The sequence below is a fragment of the Bufo gargarizans genome, chromosome 2 (assembly GCF_014858855.1).
Source record: "Bufo gargarizans isolate SCDJY-AF-19 chromosome 2, ASM1485885v1, whole genome shotgun sequence".
NCBI classification, from domain to species: domain Eukaryota; kingdom Metazoa; phylum Chordata; class Amphibia; order Anura; family Bufonidae; genus Bufo; species Bufo gargarizans.
In genome coordinates this window covers 469,409,910-469,426,075 of record NC_058081.1, presented here as the reverse complement: position 1 = coordinate 469,426,075, position 16,166 = coordinate 469,409,910, and the positions used below count along the sequence as shown (strand labels likewise).

The window sequence follows — 16,166 nt, the reverse complement described above, 5'->3', positions numbered from 1 at the left end:
GCCTTTCCTCAGTGTGACCAATAGGATCATTAGTGTTGGATATGGGTCCCTTGGGCACCACAGAAAATAATTTTGAGGGCCCATCCTCCATCCATACAGAACATTTACTGTATGTAATGCCCTCGAGCAAGGGTACTTTGGAGCATGGACATTTGTGGATATTTGCCCATATTGAAAAGTCATCAACTCACTACTTGATTGCACTTTAAAGGGTTAACTTGCACTGTGATTTATATAGTTGTTTACACTCAGTTTATATTGTTGAACTGCATTTTATGTCTATTTTAATATACTGTATCATGCTCACTTGCACTGTTATTGCACTATATCTGCACTGCAGAAAAGTGTTAATATACAGTTAGCAAATGCTTAGAGACTTTGGGACTTTCTATCTATGCGCTGAGAAGTTAGACATCTTTCACAGTTACTATAAGGGACTATGCAATGTTTTAGAGGGAGTTTGGCTTAGACCTTTTTTCTACATCTGAAGACCTTTTTAGGTCTGGAAAAACTGCTTTGTTATTCCCATAGACTTGTATTGAAAATATATACACGTCTATGACAGACTGAAATTGCAATATTGTTTCAGTTAACGGTATGCTTCTCTACTCCACCCCTCCCACTAGAAGGTTCTAGTTTAGTTAGAAACTGTATAAAAGTGGAGCAGTCAAAGTCCTTAGTTGTCTGCAGATAGGGACCAGTGTTTACTAGAAGAGAGAGTACATGAGTGAGCAGAAGAAGACACTGATACAGGGATATTCTACCACAGATTCTGGCTAACCAGCCCTTTGACCTGAGGGCCAGCCAGATGACTGAGCCACAGACCCTGGGCCACCAACCCTTTGGTCAGGGTACTACCAGCTTTCTGCGAGAAATAGAGCTCATATTGTTTTGCACTTGAGTTCCTCCAGCAGAGACACCGGTTAATTGCAAACCCTGACTCTCTGGACTTCTTTGCTATTGGAGTGTACCACGCCTTATCATCCCCTCCGGAGAGCAGCAACACGTGGGGACATCTCAATGGTGTCCGGTGAATCTAGTGTTGCATCGGGGCCGACCCAAACCTCGATAGTCCATGTACATGTCTGCTTGTAATTGCATCATAATTCATAACCTTTGTTCTTATCAATGCACATACAAGACATTGTTAAGAAAATCTAATAGATTATTAGTTTATTATGTTCTACTGGACCTTTGGGACATACTATATTATTGAGTTAGAGCCTGAGCCCACTGTAGTCCTCTGGTATTGGATTCTGTAGTCCTTTGGTGGGCCAGTGACCAATTCAATATAGACTAAAAACTTCACTCTTGTTTTTGGCACAGACCTGCAATCTTTTTATACTAGAAGTATGAAGTATTCCTCCAATTTACACCGTTAGCAGCATATTGTATCGTCAACTGTGTTCCCAGGTATTTCGTTTCACCCAAGTCCCCAGAACCGTAATGTTTTAGTTAGAATATTAAAGTTCATTTCTACCCTCAATCAATATAAATCCTTGAAATGTGGCCACATTTTTTGACAATATGTAACTTCAGCTTCTATAGAGGCCGCCACCCAGATAAGCTAAATTACTGAGAAGCAAGTCTGCCTGTTTATGAAACAATATGGATGCATGGCATGTATGATTGTGTAAGTGTTATGAATAACAGGGATCTTTTGCCTGTTTGTAACTGGGAGACATTGCTATGCACCTGAATCTGGTTCTGTTATCAACATGCTTAGTCTGGTGTTTGCTGGGAGGGGCCTATGTATTATTATGCCTTTAAAGACCTTTATTTTCTGTGCCTCTATGCTAGGCATAGCTAGGTATAGCAAATGCTATGTGCAGGTTTTTCCAGAGTCTTAAATCCTAGTCCACTGACCTTGCTTGTATGCATCCTAGGACCTTCATGGTCCTTTTGTTGTTGGTGTTCCATTTGTGTTTGTTGGGTTCAGCTGTCTGCTTGTGGTTTGGGTTTTGAATTTCTTATTGTATTCTTGGACTTAGCAGTTCAGGGTCAGTTTTTGCTAATCATTATTCCTCTCCCCTACATTCTTGAATCTTCACCTGTACACCATTGCTGTCTGCAGCATGTTCCATTGCCAGACTCCATCTCACTCATACTTTGCATCCACATCCAGTTTCCTGTCATCTATCAGCGACTTTATTATTCAGTATTTGTTCTCTGTCAATCTGATATGTGCGTCATATCATCCAGCTGACACATAATTCTGCTCTACTCTAGTCCTGGGTGGACCTGAATACCAAGAGGCATTGGTTAGGAGTTGGGAAATCTGTGTGACTACCAATGCTGGAGTGGTTACTGTGGCCATATTTGCAGCCATCTACCTTTCAGTGAACAGATTAATCCAATCTGACAGAAAAAATATGACTCAATGGCTTGTATTTACTGGTGATTTTTTTTGTCCTTAAAGAGAACCTGTCACCACAAAATGCAATTTAATCTGAAAGCACCATGTTATACAGCAGGAGAAGCTGAGCAGATTCATAGATGGGAAAAGATTCAGTAAAACCTATATTTTATACATTTATATCTCCGCTTTTTTGCAGCCCTGTGAATACCTATTGGTACAGGGAGGATACAGTGGCCTTATCATCAGTGCTGGTTTATCCAAGGATAGTGAAGGAAGAGGCGGAGAAGATACAGAATTAGTGGTGCATTTAGAGTGGAAGCATCTGGAGCTGGGGCACTAATGAGGGTGCACCTAAAGCAGAGGCATTAGGGTCACCTGAGGCAGGGTAATGGTGGGGATCCTGGAGCAGCTGCAGGGTTATTAGGGGGCAACTGGAGAAGATTCAATATTAGGGGTGCTTTTAGAGTGGGGGCATCTGGAGCTGGGGCACTTATGGGGGTGCACCTAAAGCAGAGGCATTGGGGGGGGGGGGGACCTAGGGCAGAGTCCCCCCCAATGCCACTCTGAACTCTGCAGAGAGCAGCACACATTCATAGATCTGTCTCTGCTATAAACATTTCCTCCTTACAGTCTCCTACAGCTCACTACTGTCACACATCTGAGAAATGATCCCAGCACCGCAGAGGAGTCCTTCTCTCCAGCAGACACAGTTTCCTGACAGCAGGGAGGGCAGGAGGAGGCAGGCACCTTCTCTCCTCCTATACAGCCTGCAGCCCCAGAAGCCTACAAGATACTGCGGGACTTCCTGTACAATGTACACCAGTAGGAGGCTGCTTCACATCGCAATACTGCCACCTAGAGGTTGCAATAATTATGTTTCCTGAGAAAGGAGAAATAATTACTTCTCCATCTTATCTCGGGCACAGGAGACTGGCGGCCCACCGAGGAATCCCCCGCCTCCCCGGTGGGCCAGTCTGAGCCTGGGCTGGAGGGTCGCTCTACGTAAGACAATTTCAATAAGTTATATAAATATATTAATATATTGTAAATTAGATTCTCTGAGAGACCCAATGCAGAAGACTATTGTTTCCTGTCTGGCAAAGTTACAGCTTCGTATCTCTCATAATTATTGTTTGTCTGGAAGCTTTCTTAAGACTTCAAAAGGTATGCTACATAAAGTACTCTCTGGGGATGATAATTAATTGATTTTCCATTTTAAAAAGTTGAAGCAAGACATGGAAAATGCTGCTGAGGAGGACAATTCCAATATACAGAGGAGGACAGAAGGTAATGCATCACCATGAAGAGAACGGAATCCGAAGTCATCTACTGATTGATAATGACAAAGTGTAAACTACTGTATTTTCTATGAAGTTCCAAAAAATAACACAGAACCTGTGTATCACTTGAAGTTGTGTCTGTGATTTTTATTTTTACTGATTTGGTAAACTATATTAGCAAGGAGACATTGTCACTCATCCCATCTTAAAAGGCAGAGGAGACAGGCAGGGGAGACAGTTGTTGCCTCCTTCATTCCTATTAACCCCACCATTCCTGTTTTGTAAATGGCAATTGAATTCCTACAGATTACTTGTTACTACTTTGCACATACTTAAAGTGTGACAACCAAGTATGTCTAATAGATTACATAAAATTTCCTACTGAAGTTTCTTACAACATATGGAACTGATCTGAAAAGATTAAAAGATTGTTTGCGCAAAATGTAAAATATAATACAAAAATATTCTAAACTACTAGTGGTTTACTGAAGCCAAATATGCTCTGGCCCTTACAAGGAGCGTTATTTGATACAACGGGGTAGAAGCTAGGACTTTGTACTGGTAAGCTGCTGCTATCTTTCAAACTCAATAGGCCATAATTTATTTCCGTGACACTGTAAAGGACCTCTTCCCTATTAGGCAAACAAATGCAGATTTTCCTCATATGGCAAGCAATATTGCAAATGGTTTTCCAAAGATTTAATCTCCCTAGACATATGGCCAAATCAAAAACATATGACATTTGGACTATGTTAAAAAAATAAATAAATCAGCTTTTAGCTCTAAAAACTTTACAAACGCTATGGGGCACACATATCACTACAGGCTCAACTGATATACAGCGTATGTCAATATGACTTCACAGTTTGAACATTAGTCTCTACTGAAGACGGTGCCCCCTATGGCATGATCGCCCAAGGCTAGTGCCATATTTCAGGCTTGGAACTGAAACCTCCAATTTTTTGTTTTGGTGCAGTTTTCTAAGGCCCACCAAGGATATTAAACCCTAAAACACACAGGACTACCAGAGATATTAACCCCTAAAAACAAAGGAATATTAACATCTTATCAGATCATTTTGTCAGTGCATGGTACTGTTGATTTGACACTGTATGCCATGTTAGTGTAAATAAGAACTAGATAGTGCTCATATTTTAGTGTTGTATTTTGGTATTATTTAAACACTGTATGGTGGCATTGTAATTTAGACATTGTATGAAACTGTTAATTAGGAGCGGTATAGCATTGTTATTTAGGTGACCATAGGACACTTTTCTTTGGACAGCATACAGCACTGTTAATTAGCCTTTATACTGCCAGTAATTAGTTGCTCTATGATATTATATTTGTAAAATTTATGGAATTTGTATTTGGCCAATACAGTGTACAAAATATAGTAGAGGGGGTATTAGCAGAAGATCCCACACAGGTCAACATCCAACCTAAGGTCATTACCACCACTATTACTTGTTGCAACTGAACATTTCCACATACCAAGTTAGGTGGAAAACACATAGTATGGCAGCTCTGAGCCTCTGTCTAACAGCAGCTGAGGTAAGTCAATTTTGTAAAACAACTAGATGCAGAAGGAGGCCGCCCCCACCAGGCACAATAAACCCTGCCCCTTAGCAATAGATCCATCCCATCAGCAGAAACAAATTAACAGCTGTGTTTGCGAAGCAGTCAGTTCTAGATCTGATCCGAAAAGATTAAAGATTGTTTGAGCTGAATGTTCCTTTAAAAACGTTTCTTGGGGATCAGCAGTTCGTTGATCCGAAGCGAACAAATCGGGCATTGAACCAATGATGCATAAACTGAAGACACACTTTGAAAATAAAATATTAGAGTAACTTATTCCTATTAAAATATTTTGCAGAAAATAAAATTCTGGGCTGTACTTGGTTTCCTAAGTTCAGTGCAGAGGAACTAGAGCACCTCCTAGATCCTGTGCCCAGAGAACGTGTTTCCTGCTCTCACGAAGATTACTCAAACTGCTGATTTAATCAAGGGAGTTCCCCGTATGAAACGTGAGTTCATATTGTAAACAGGAGCTAATGTACCGGCAGTGAAAGCGCAATTGTCTTACTGAGCAGTGAATGCAAAACACTCTCACATTTAAAGGACTTCTCCACCTAGAATACAGTCTGCTTCGTATCACAGTGACATATTTAGGACTTGTCACAGACATTAGCACCAAGCTGTCCCCAATGGGGCTCACAATTTATTTTATGCACTTATATAGCGCTAATATATTCCGCAGCACTTTACAGACATTAGCATCCAACTGTCCCCAATGGGGCTCACAATCTAAGGTCCCTATTGTTGTCCTTGGTCAGATTCGAACCTAGGACCCCAACGCTGCAAGGCACCAGTGCCAACCACTGAGCCACCGCCATATCTAAGTTCGCTATCAGTATGTCTTTGGAGTGTGGGAGAAACCGGAGCACCCATAGGAAACCCACGCAAACACAGGGAGAACATACAAACTCCATGCATATTTTTATGTTTTTATTTATTTGAGTGTATTGCTAAGAAGTCTGCTTAAACATTAACCTTAATATCACAACAGTGAAGGATCTGAGCAAAAGACTGGGATGACTAGTTTGTGGCTTGGCTTGGAATGTGGACACCAGGATGAATAATATCTCCACTATTTAATGAATGGAGAGTGTGACTTTGTCCTTATATGGAAGAGATTTCTAGTAACTAAGTAGCAAATAAACACTGGAATTTGTTAGAGCTTTTTCCTTCACACTTAAAAAATAGCTGTGATTACTTGTCTTTTATGTTAATCGATGGGCACACACACACTATTTTTCTCCTGTAGGCTACATTCATCGGCTGTTAAAAAAAATAAAAAAAAAGTTAAACTGTGTTTTTTTTTTTGCAGTAGTTTTTTTTTTATGGAAGCCTTTTTGAAAAACAGCCATTAAAAATAGCCCTGTTAAAGCAGCTTGGCACTTTCTGGCTACTTTGACCAATGTGTAAGATGAATGTAACACTTACTAATATAGCCTTGGTTGATTTTCTGTGTCGTTTGATATATTTCATAAATCATGTCCCCTTGTTGGGGAAATCTTCTGTGCTGTCCACACAGATGTCCCGACAACCATTAGATGGCCTTCTCCACTCAAATTCACCAAATCTGCTATCTGTACTTGCAATGTTGAGAGCTTAGTGTAGGTGTAGTTGCAGTGTCCCACTTCGTGATCTGTGTGGGCACATTAAACGATGTTATTTGACATTGTAATGTAATGTCTGCACCCTGTATATCCCAATAACAGGCTTGTAGGGTGTTATTCCATCCCTTCTCCCCTAGGTGGTGCTGTCATCACTTAGCTAGAACAGGAAATAGGAAGAAGTTAGGCAGTTGGAGTGTATGTCTGAGAGGAGTCATGAGAGGAGCAGTACAGCCCTACATCATGTAGCTGCCATGTTAGCCCCTTGGCTCTGGCCAGGTCAAAGGAGCACGAAGAACGGATTCCAGCAGCATAGCACAGACCAGTGAGTCTACGTCTGAATATAGGGAAAGTCTAGTGAAGGTAAGAGCTACCTTAGCCTGTGGACTTCACAAGCACCAGTGACCGGGAGAAGCCTAAAAGCGCCTGGACACAACCGGAAGATTATTACGCAGAATTATCCTTTTTCACTAAATGCCTTCTGGGACATAGTGAACCTGAATATTTCAGGAGAACATCCTGCATCAAATAATGTAGCAGAGAGTTTACCTGCCACGAGGGAGAACACCCTTATTGGATTGCTCAAGATAAAGTAAGGAAAGCATAATATTTAGTACCTGGATGCTAGAACATAGACCGATATAGAGAGAAGGAAACTCCTTAAAGTACAATTATTAAGCCTGTTATAGGATTACAGTGGATATCATTGGGATTATCAATTTTGCCATCTAAATGAACTGTATTGACTACCTGGAGACAAGTGATTCAAGTAAAGGTTCCACTGTTTTACACAGTTTTTTGAACACAAGTTGTTTGTACAACCGACTCCTCATCTTTTGCATCACCAATCTTTGCACCTAACGTTGCTGGCGTCACGAACAACACAGGGACCCAGCCACCAAAGCACCTTAAATACCCATTACCATCAAGGGTACCTCAACTACCATCTGGCTGGTTTTCCCTGCAATAGAGAGTGCCCCGGAGGATTTAGTGCGGTCTTCCCCTTCATTGCACGCCGACCCAGGGAGGCTCTGCTAACCGTGAGTACCAACTACTACTACCCCCATCGGCCCACTGCGCCTCACGTGTTTCCCCTGCGGTCCCGTTCGCTGCATAGTGTATTTTAATGGAGGAGACTAAGTGATTTGCCTGGTCACATGACCCTCCATCATCAGCCATCTTATGGACAGGACCTCTGTGTGGACAGCACAAAAGACTTGGGAAACAAGAGAAAATACCTTATGAAATAGACAAAATATCAACAAAGGCTACTGTAGATCAGTAAGTTCCATACAGTCACCTTCAAACACATTGAACAGTAGCCAGAAAGTGGCCAGCCCCTTTACCTGTATGAGTACTGTTGGGCCATGAAAACAGACAAAGAAGGACGTGTCCTAGTTTTTAATGACCAGTTTTCACAGTCGTGTAAATAAGGCCTTAGTCTATACTACGTTTTCTTATATACAATTAGAACATATATTTAAAGCTTAGTAAAAACACAGTGGCCAACATGGAAAAAGGTGACCCCATAGTACACCTATATGGTGCAGAGTTTTTCCATCACAGACAAAATAGCCCAATGTTGTGCCCAGTCGATAAATCTCTAGAAAATGATCTGTCTTTGTGTCTACTAACAATAAAAGAGGGGAGTCCTGCACAGGTTCAATCCACCCTGGACACGGGATTAACCACTGTTGGGCCCCTTCTCCTAAAGGGCCCTTAATCGGACATGTGTTTAAACTCTGATCCTATCTCCATTGTAGAAACTGCAAAGTAGTGCCAGATACCAATGACACCTGTTGGACCCCAATTGACTTAGGGTCTATTCACACGTCCGTTTTTTCTTTCCTGATCTGTTCCGTTTTTTGCTGAACAGATCAGGACCAGATCTGGACCCATTCATTTTCAATGGGTCCTGAAAAAAAATCAGACATTGTGCTGTCCGTTTTTTTTCAGGACCCATTGAAAATGAATGGGTCCAGATCTGGTCCAGATCTGTTCAGCAAAAAACGGAACAGATCAGGAAAGAAAAAACGGACGTGTGAATAGACCCTTATAATGTCGTTTATTGGTCCAATCTTGTCGTGTTTTTTTGTTTTGTTTTTGCAAGCTGCACTATTTCCCCATTTTTTGTGAGGAAATATTCAACAGATGGTCCAAACAAAGCCTAAAGCTGGCCATACACATTTTGGCTGACTCTTTTAAAAAACTAGTGCAAATGATCATTCGCTATGGTGGCCAATGGCAGACTGCCGAAAATGTATTTGACAATACTGAAAGATTTTGCCCATTGTCAGCCAAAACTGAGTGATTATAGCATGATCAGCTGAATTTGGCCAATCATTTGCCATTGTACTCAAAGACCAGGGAGTCAGTTTTTTTTTTTATGGATTCCTTGGCCAGCCAATGTAGTCGGGCATGTTGCTCCCACAAATGACTGATCATCCACTATGCAGCCAAGTATATGGTCAGCTCAGCAATTGAAATTGATACATATTCCATGGTATCCAAGATGACTACAATAAAACCACATCTCATTCAAGCAAACTGTCTACTGGAATATCTGCCCTTGTTGCCTACAGCAACCAATCATCAACATTTTACTGTCAGGAGCTTAAGAGGGTGTGAAATCACCCCAAGGGTGGTTTCTAAGTTGATGCATCTTTATTTTACAATAAATGCTATGTCTGAAAACCACTCATTCATCAAAACTGCCCAAGGGTTTTCACATCTCGTTCTGCCTTATACATTAGGGCATACTGTATGCTACGGATATACAGACTATAGTATGGCCACTATTGTATCCAGCACATACAGTATAGCATTATTTATGCTGCACATTTTGAATATATTAGCTCTATGGAGGGTTTGTTTTATAGTTTTCCTTCCATAAAATAAGACCCATTAGGTTAATATTCCACTTTAGTCACATTTACTTCCAGCAAACCTGCCTTATAACAATAATTAAGTGGCAATTAAGCCCTGAAATAAGAAACTATAATAATAAAGGGAAGGTAATCCTTCTCATCAGCTTTCTAATATCTTACTTCATCATGAGCCGTCAGCATTCCACAATGTTCCTCAAGCATCTGGAATACCCTAAGGCAACTGACATTCCTCAAATATCTTAGGAATGGACCTGACTGGCTCCAAAGCCCCTAAATCTTCTACCCATTAACCAGGGAGTCTTCCACCTTTAACCTAAACAGTTCAAAACCTTCTGTACAAAGTTTATATCAAGAGGTTGTCTGAGATATAGAGAATTGTATGCCCTATGTTCCGAGTACAATGCTGTGAAAACACCTGGAGCATAAACTGCCAGAAGGGTATCTTTTTATCATCCATCTGGCTGGAATACATTGAATTCCCTTTTTTTTTTTATCATTGTATAGAAAAGTTTTTCAATGCAGCGGCATCACACACACACACAAAAAATAAAAATAAAATCTATATACCCGCCGACATATGCCACAGTAGTCCTATTAGAGGGACATCCATCTGAGCCTTCCACCAATGATAGACTTTGTGAAAGCCTCCTGACCTCATGCTAGCTAGGTTTTTAATAGACCTTGATGACATTACCTCCATGGTAACATAATCCATACTTGATGAACTATAAACTTCGAGGAGGCTCCGTTAAATATTAGAAAGCTCCCACAGTTCCAGAAGAGTTGGGAAATTTCCCATACACTGTTACTATATGTGGCACGGAAATTCCGCATTATTAGTCGCAGCCCCAATGTCCAAAGTAACTGGAGGGAGCACTGGGTGCCACTCAAAAGGGAGCAGGGCCTAAAAAACGGGGCATGGCACTTGGGAAATCTTCCATGCACTGTAACTGTATGGGGCACTGTGATTCGGGATCATTACATGCAGCCCCAAGGTCTTCACCAAAAAGGGACCAGGTGTCACTCAAAAGGGAGCGAGGCCTGAAAAAAGGGGCGTGACGATGGAAGGAAAAAAAAAAAAAAAACTTAGGGCTGCAATCTCACACCTCCCAGACGCCAACCTTCAGAAGTATGACTTTGTCATGCCATCCAATTGCTGCAGGTCACTGTGATCGCAGTGATCGAGTGCCACAAGAGTTCTAATGAACGCTCAAGGAAAAACCCTTGGTTCTAGCAAACTTGGCAATCCTGATCCCTTAAAGTAATACACACACCATAGCAAGCCAATTAAAGTAGAGTTTTGACCATACCCTTTAAATTAAAACAGGCTATAGACCAGGCTCCTTAAACACAGTCCCCAAACCTGATCCTCTAGTCTAAACTAATACGTTCTTGATACCACACCCCTAAGCAATTATAGACCCAAAACCAGACCATGTATTAAACCTGCAACATAGGCCCCATAAGTTACTCTCACCAGTGATTCCCCCCCCCCCCCCCCCCCCTAAATTTAACCCAGCCTTTTGTCTTTATCTGGGCAAACACTGTATATTTCCATTGAGGAGTTACACATCTATAAAAGAAGGCAGCCATATTGGTCGTTTATGGTTATCCGTTATATTTCTTTCAGGGAAAGTTGGGGGGGGGGGGGGGGTGACAACCAATATGGCCTGCGTTGAAATTTCCGTTGTGCTTGCCAGAAGAGGAAAACTCTAGAGGGAAATAAAAATGTAAAGTGATATGTTTTTATTATTGATGGATACATGCTGTACTTTAGCTGACTATTATTAGTCTTAAATATCCACTCCATTATTTTAGGGCAAACATGGCTGGTCTCAGACATAGCTCAGTGCCAGTCTCCAGTACAAAAAAAAATTACAGTATATTAAGTAACAAATTAATATTGCGTTTGGCATAAGTGGTAGCACAGGCAACAGCACTAGTCTGGAGGACAGGGGTACAGCTATAGGGGATGCAGAGGTACCTGTTGCATCCCTTCCCCAAACACATAAGTATCTCAAGGTAGGTATGGGCTCTGTTACAGCTTTCACATAGGGTTTAGCACAGTTTAGCAACTTATACCAAGCATCGAGTTACCCCTCTCATCAGTGGCCTCTGTTGTATTGTGCCCAAAACCTTGCATTTGGTGTGTCTAGTGTCAACCTCTGGAAGAAAAATGTTCAGAAGTCTCCACATAGTACCATTGGAACCATAGTCAGCCTCATGGCTGGAGTGTGAGTTGAGGTTTCTGAGGGAGAACCTGTAACAGGGCCCTACAACCCTCACAGCATTTATAATACAGCAGTTTCAGGGTACATTTGGAGGGGATACCACACCAAATATCAACTCAGCCCTTTATTATGGTGCTGGCATTTGCTACCCAGGCCATAAGGGTTGCTGTTCATTTCCATAACTCTTGGGTCAATACTCCACCCCTGATTTGCCAACATTACAGCCTCTATAGAGATGGGAGTCCTGCACAGGTTCTCACCACCCAATAGCAAAGGGGATTGGAACAACCAAGTCTGGTCTCCACACTCTCTAAGGGTCTTATAGAAGCCGCTGTGGTACATGACCCTGGCAGTTCTCCTTTATGGCAGAGAGGGCCTGGGTATAACCACAGTTGCGTACACAGAGAATTAAGGGCCCCATATCAAGGATCAAACCAGGCCTTTTAGTATAATAACCCTACGCATGTGATTTTCATGATGGCCCTCTTCTCTCCCTACTCCTGACTCTTGTTCCTGTTTATTACTCATTGTCAGGGGTTATAGCCACCTTCGGCAATTCTGCATCAGTGGCCGCACTTATTCAGTGTCTTTCATTCCTTGGTCTGGACTGTGGTGGCCGGGACCACGGAAGCAAGCATATTCAAGAATGCGTGGCCTCTCCCCTCCCGGCCACTTCTCTGCTGCTCCATAGAAATCAACTGAACAAGCTTCTCGGCATCCTGGAGCAACCACTCTTACCATGCCTGGTTGTGAAGACCCTGTAGAAGTAGAAGCATGCTCGTGCAGACAAATGGCGTGATGACATCAACTTAGCGCCGCCTAATTGTACTATCAAATTTGTTGGTAACCACTCCCAGAGGACTCAGGAAGCAGGGTACTGCGGTGGAGGAAGGCAAGTGAACAGCACAGATGGGACAACCTCGTTAAGTTTCAAAAATAAATAAAAATAGTGGTTGCTATGGGCAACAACACTACGTTTTTGTCTATTTTGTTAAAGTAGGGTGTATTATTAAATGTATAAATATTGTTGTGGGGCTGCTAGACACAAAAATAATAAAGGGAAATGGATGCACACTTCAATTACAGCATATTCATGGTCCCATGTGATTTTTCTTGGCCATCTAGCATGGGAGGATCACCTACTGCGTGGGTGCTAAGACACCCCATAGCATAGTGCCAATATATGCTCTCCAGTGCTCTTGAACATAAAGATTTAGTCCCAAAACAGTGACCCCCACACAGCAGGAAAGGGGTGTGGTCCTTCACATGTCTCATCCGAAAACACGGGATGAATCCATAGGGATTTCTCTTGACATCCTGTGGATACAGCCCATGCATGTAAACAGACATCCCTCCCCCAATCCCCTTACCCTCCGTTTCAGCTGTAGAATCCCAAAAATCTATCTGTAAGTTAGAGTTCTTTCATATATTGTTGGAGACGTCCTTTAAGAAATTCCTATTCTTTTACTTGAACACAGCAAAACCAATCAATACATACGCTTGTTATTCATCTATAAGTATAAGGACAGTTGCCCTTTAAGGCTCAATACAGTATATTATTATTAGTATAATAGTAACTAAGGCATATGTAAAACTATACAGTACTAGAGCCCAGACAAAGGTTATCAGATAATCAATGTTTTCTAAACAGGATTGTCTTTCTGTAGGAATTCCTGCCCACAAACACTATCTCCCTCAAGCATCAAGTCTGCTGCTGGGCCAGAACTGTCTCAGCATGTCTCAGTGGCTTCTGCTCTCTCGTTTCCTTTATTCCTGGAATAACTGCATGACATAAGGATGGTGATGTTCCTATAGTAGGACCCACCCAGTTCAATGGCTTTTATGCAAACTTCATGTACAGATGTAGCAGAGCTGAATTTGTCTTGGAATAAAATAACTGTAGGTTACTTGCAGTCCCATGTGAAACTATTGAAATTCTGTATCTTGGACTTCAAGCACACAGCCGTATTTGTATTTGGATCCACAAACCACGCATCTGCAAAATAAAGATGCCTTCCATGTGCATGCCATATTTTTCTCATTCCCATCAATTTTAAGGGCAATACGGACAAGAACAGGTCTTGTTCTACATATCGCCGCATAGATCTACAAAAAACGCGCATGGCCGCATAGAAATGAATGGGTCAGTCTACTATCCGCAAAAAAGCGGGCAGCGCACGCACGCAAAATATGGTCTTGTGCATGGAGTTTAAGAATTTCGCTCTGCAGCGTCGCTGAACACATAGATTCATGTTGCAAAAATGCACAGTGCAGATGCTGTAAGCTAAAGAACACCACATCTTCATGTTATCAGATCTATTGTTCCCTGTTATCAGCTGCTTTGGGCTAGGAGAGGCTGAGGGTAGTAACATCCAATAGGATGAGTAACAGGAAGTCTACAACGAGCCCTTCCCACCCCCCCATATAACCAGTTCACATACATCAGCTGCTTCTCTTGCTCCAATTTTAGAAGCTGATCTATATGGCGTACTGTTCCTTTAAAAAAATGCTAGCGCTGCATTAAGTCCCATAATTTGAAAGCAGAGGTTGCCCAGTTTGGAACCCGCTATAATCATTTGTGGGTAACCAGTAACCACAAGGTATATGCTAGTTTTTTCCTACAACGTAGCATTAAGTAGCCACCATTGAAATCAATGGGAAGCAATCAGTCCTCTAGAGCTGAAAGCCTTGTAGGATATAGCTACTGGCTGAGACACATTAAAAGGTGTGCCCCCCCCATCTTTTACCTGCACAGGAAATTTAACAAAGGGGACACGCCCCCCCAAATCTATAGGAAGAGTAAATCAATTAAGAATCTCAAATGAAGTATTATAATACTAAATACATAAAATAAGATATTATTACGGGTGCAAACAATCCGAACATCCTTCTTTATTAATATGATATGCAGATGCAGCAATCTTTAACTTAACACAGTGAACTGACACTTAAACACCATTGACGGTAAAGATAATGTTTGCAGCAATTGCATATTTACTGTGTTGTGAGAGTGACGTTAACCATTGTACATCTGTAACATCAATCTATACAAATGCAAAAAGACAATAAAGAAGTCTATAATATATATCATGCAGGGAAATTTCCAGCGACTCCAGGTCTGCAGTAGAAACAGTGTACGGTTCCCTTACCTTTCTGATGAAAAGTTTGCAGCTGGAAGGAAGTCACTGGCTGCTTTGCAAAGAGGCACAGCTTAAAACACAGCTCTACTGAATTAAACTTGCAGACTTTCTCTAAGCCCCTCCCCCTCAGAGGAAAAAAAAAAGTCAACGCTGGATGAATCCTTATTCCTTATGTTTACCATTGGCAGCCAGTAAAAGCCATTGTCCTCCTCAGCATATTCTAATAGCCGGCCAATGGGGTCTCTCCCAGCGAAGAAAAGGTGGGTTTAGCCCTGGCTAGAAAAATGCTTGTCATTCCCCAAGCATGCTCAGAGACAGGGCTCATCAGAAAAACCCAAATTCATGCAGTCTGCCAATTTCAGTAACATATCCTTTTTTGGTTATGCTTTCAGGGCCTCTGTAAGAAAATCCTCTGACAGAGAAGATCATAAGAAACCCTAATCTTACAAAGAAAAATAGGATGTCTTGTGGAATGCAGCGGCATAAAAATAATCAGCTGCAACAAAGAGAACCGCGGTGTAGCAGAGCGGAGTTTGTCATCCGTCGAAACTCTTCTGTTGTTTTGGACGTTTTTTTTACACAGAGTTATCACGAAAGCAGAGATAACCTCGAAGAGTTAAATGACAACTTCAGCTCTGCTACATGATGGAAAAAGGAGAAGGGGGGGGGGTAATTTGTTTTAAATCAAAACCACATGTTCGCTGGGAAACCGGCTTGAATGAATCTGGAACAATTGAATGAGAGGCTTTGAAAGACTTGTCTGCCTTCAAGGGTTGCCTGAAAAAAGGCAGCATTGTAATGTCATAGCGTTGGCTGCTGGCCCGATAGGTGTGTGTTTTAGGAACTGCTGTCCTACTTACTGTAGGTTCCCAGAAATGTACGTACAAGACCGAACAGATAGCGCGTATATACAAATCAGACGTTAAGGACTTACATGACAAGAGTTTATGCGATCTGGGGAGGTCGGGATAAAGCCTAATCCTCTTACTGAGTGACTGTGTACGACTGGGTAATGTAGGGAGAGCTCGTCACCATTGTCATGTCACATCAATTAATAGGGCGGTGCTTAAAGGGGATGTCTGGTTTAGG

General features: G+C 41.8%; 1 protein-coding gene across 3 annotated transcripts in view; it reads right to left on the bottom strand.

Annotated features, from left to right (window-relative positions):
- The window catches only part of CALD1 (caldesmon 1), a 174,442-nt gene extending 159,207 nt beyond the window's left edge, over positions 1-15,235 (bottom strand). For all 3 annotated transcript variants that reach the window (XM_044281057.1, XM_044281059.1, XM_044281061.1), the window contains exon 1: positions 15,087-15,235. The gene's annotated coding sequence lies outside the window, so the exon portion shown is untranslated. The remainder of the gene's footprint in view (positions 1-15,086) is intronic.
- Between the last annotated feature and the right edge of the window lie 931 nt (positions 15,236-16,166).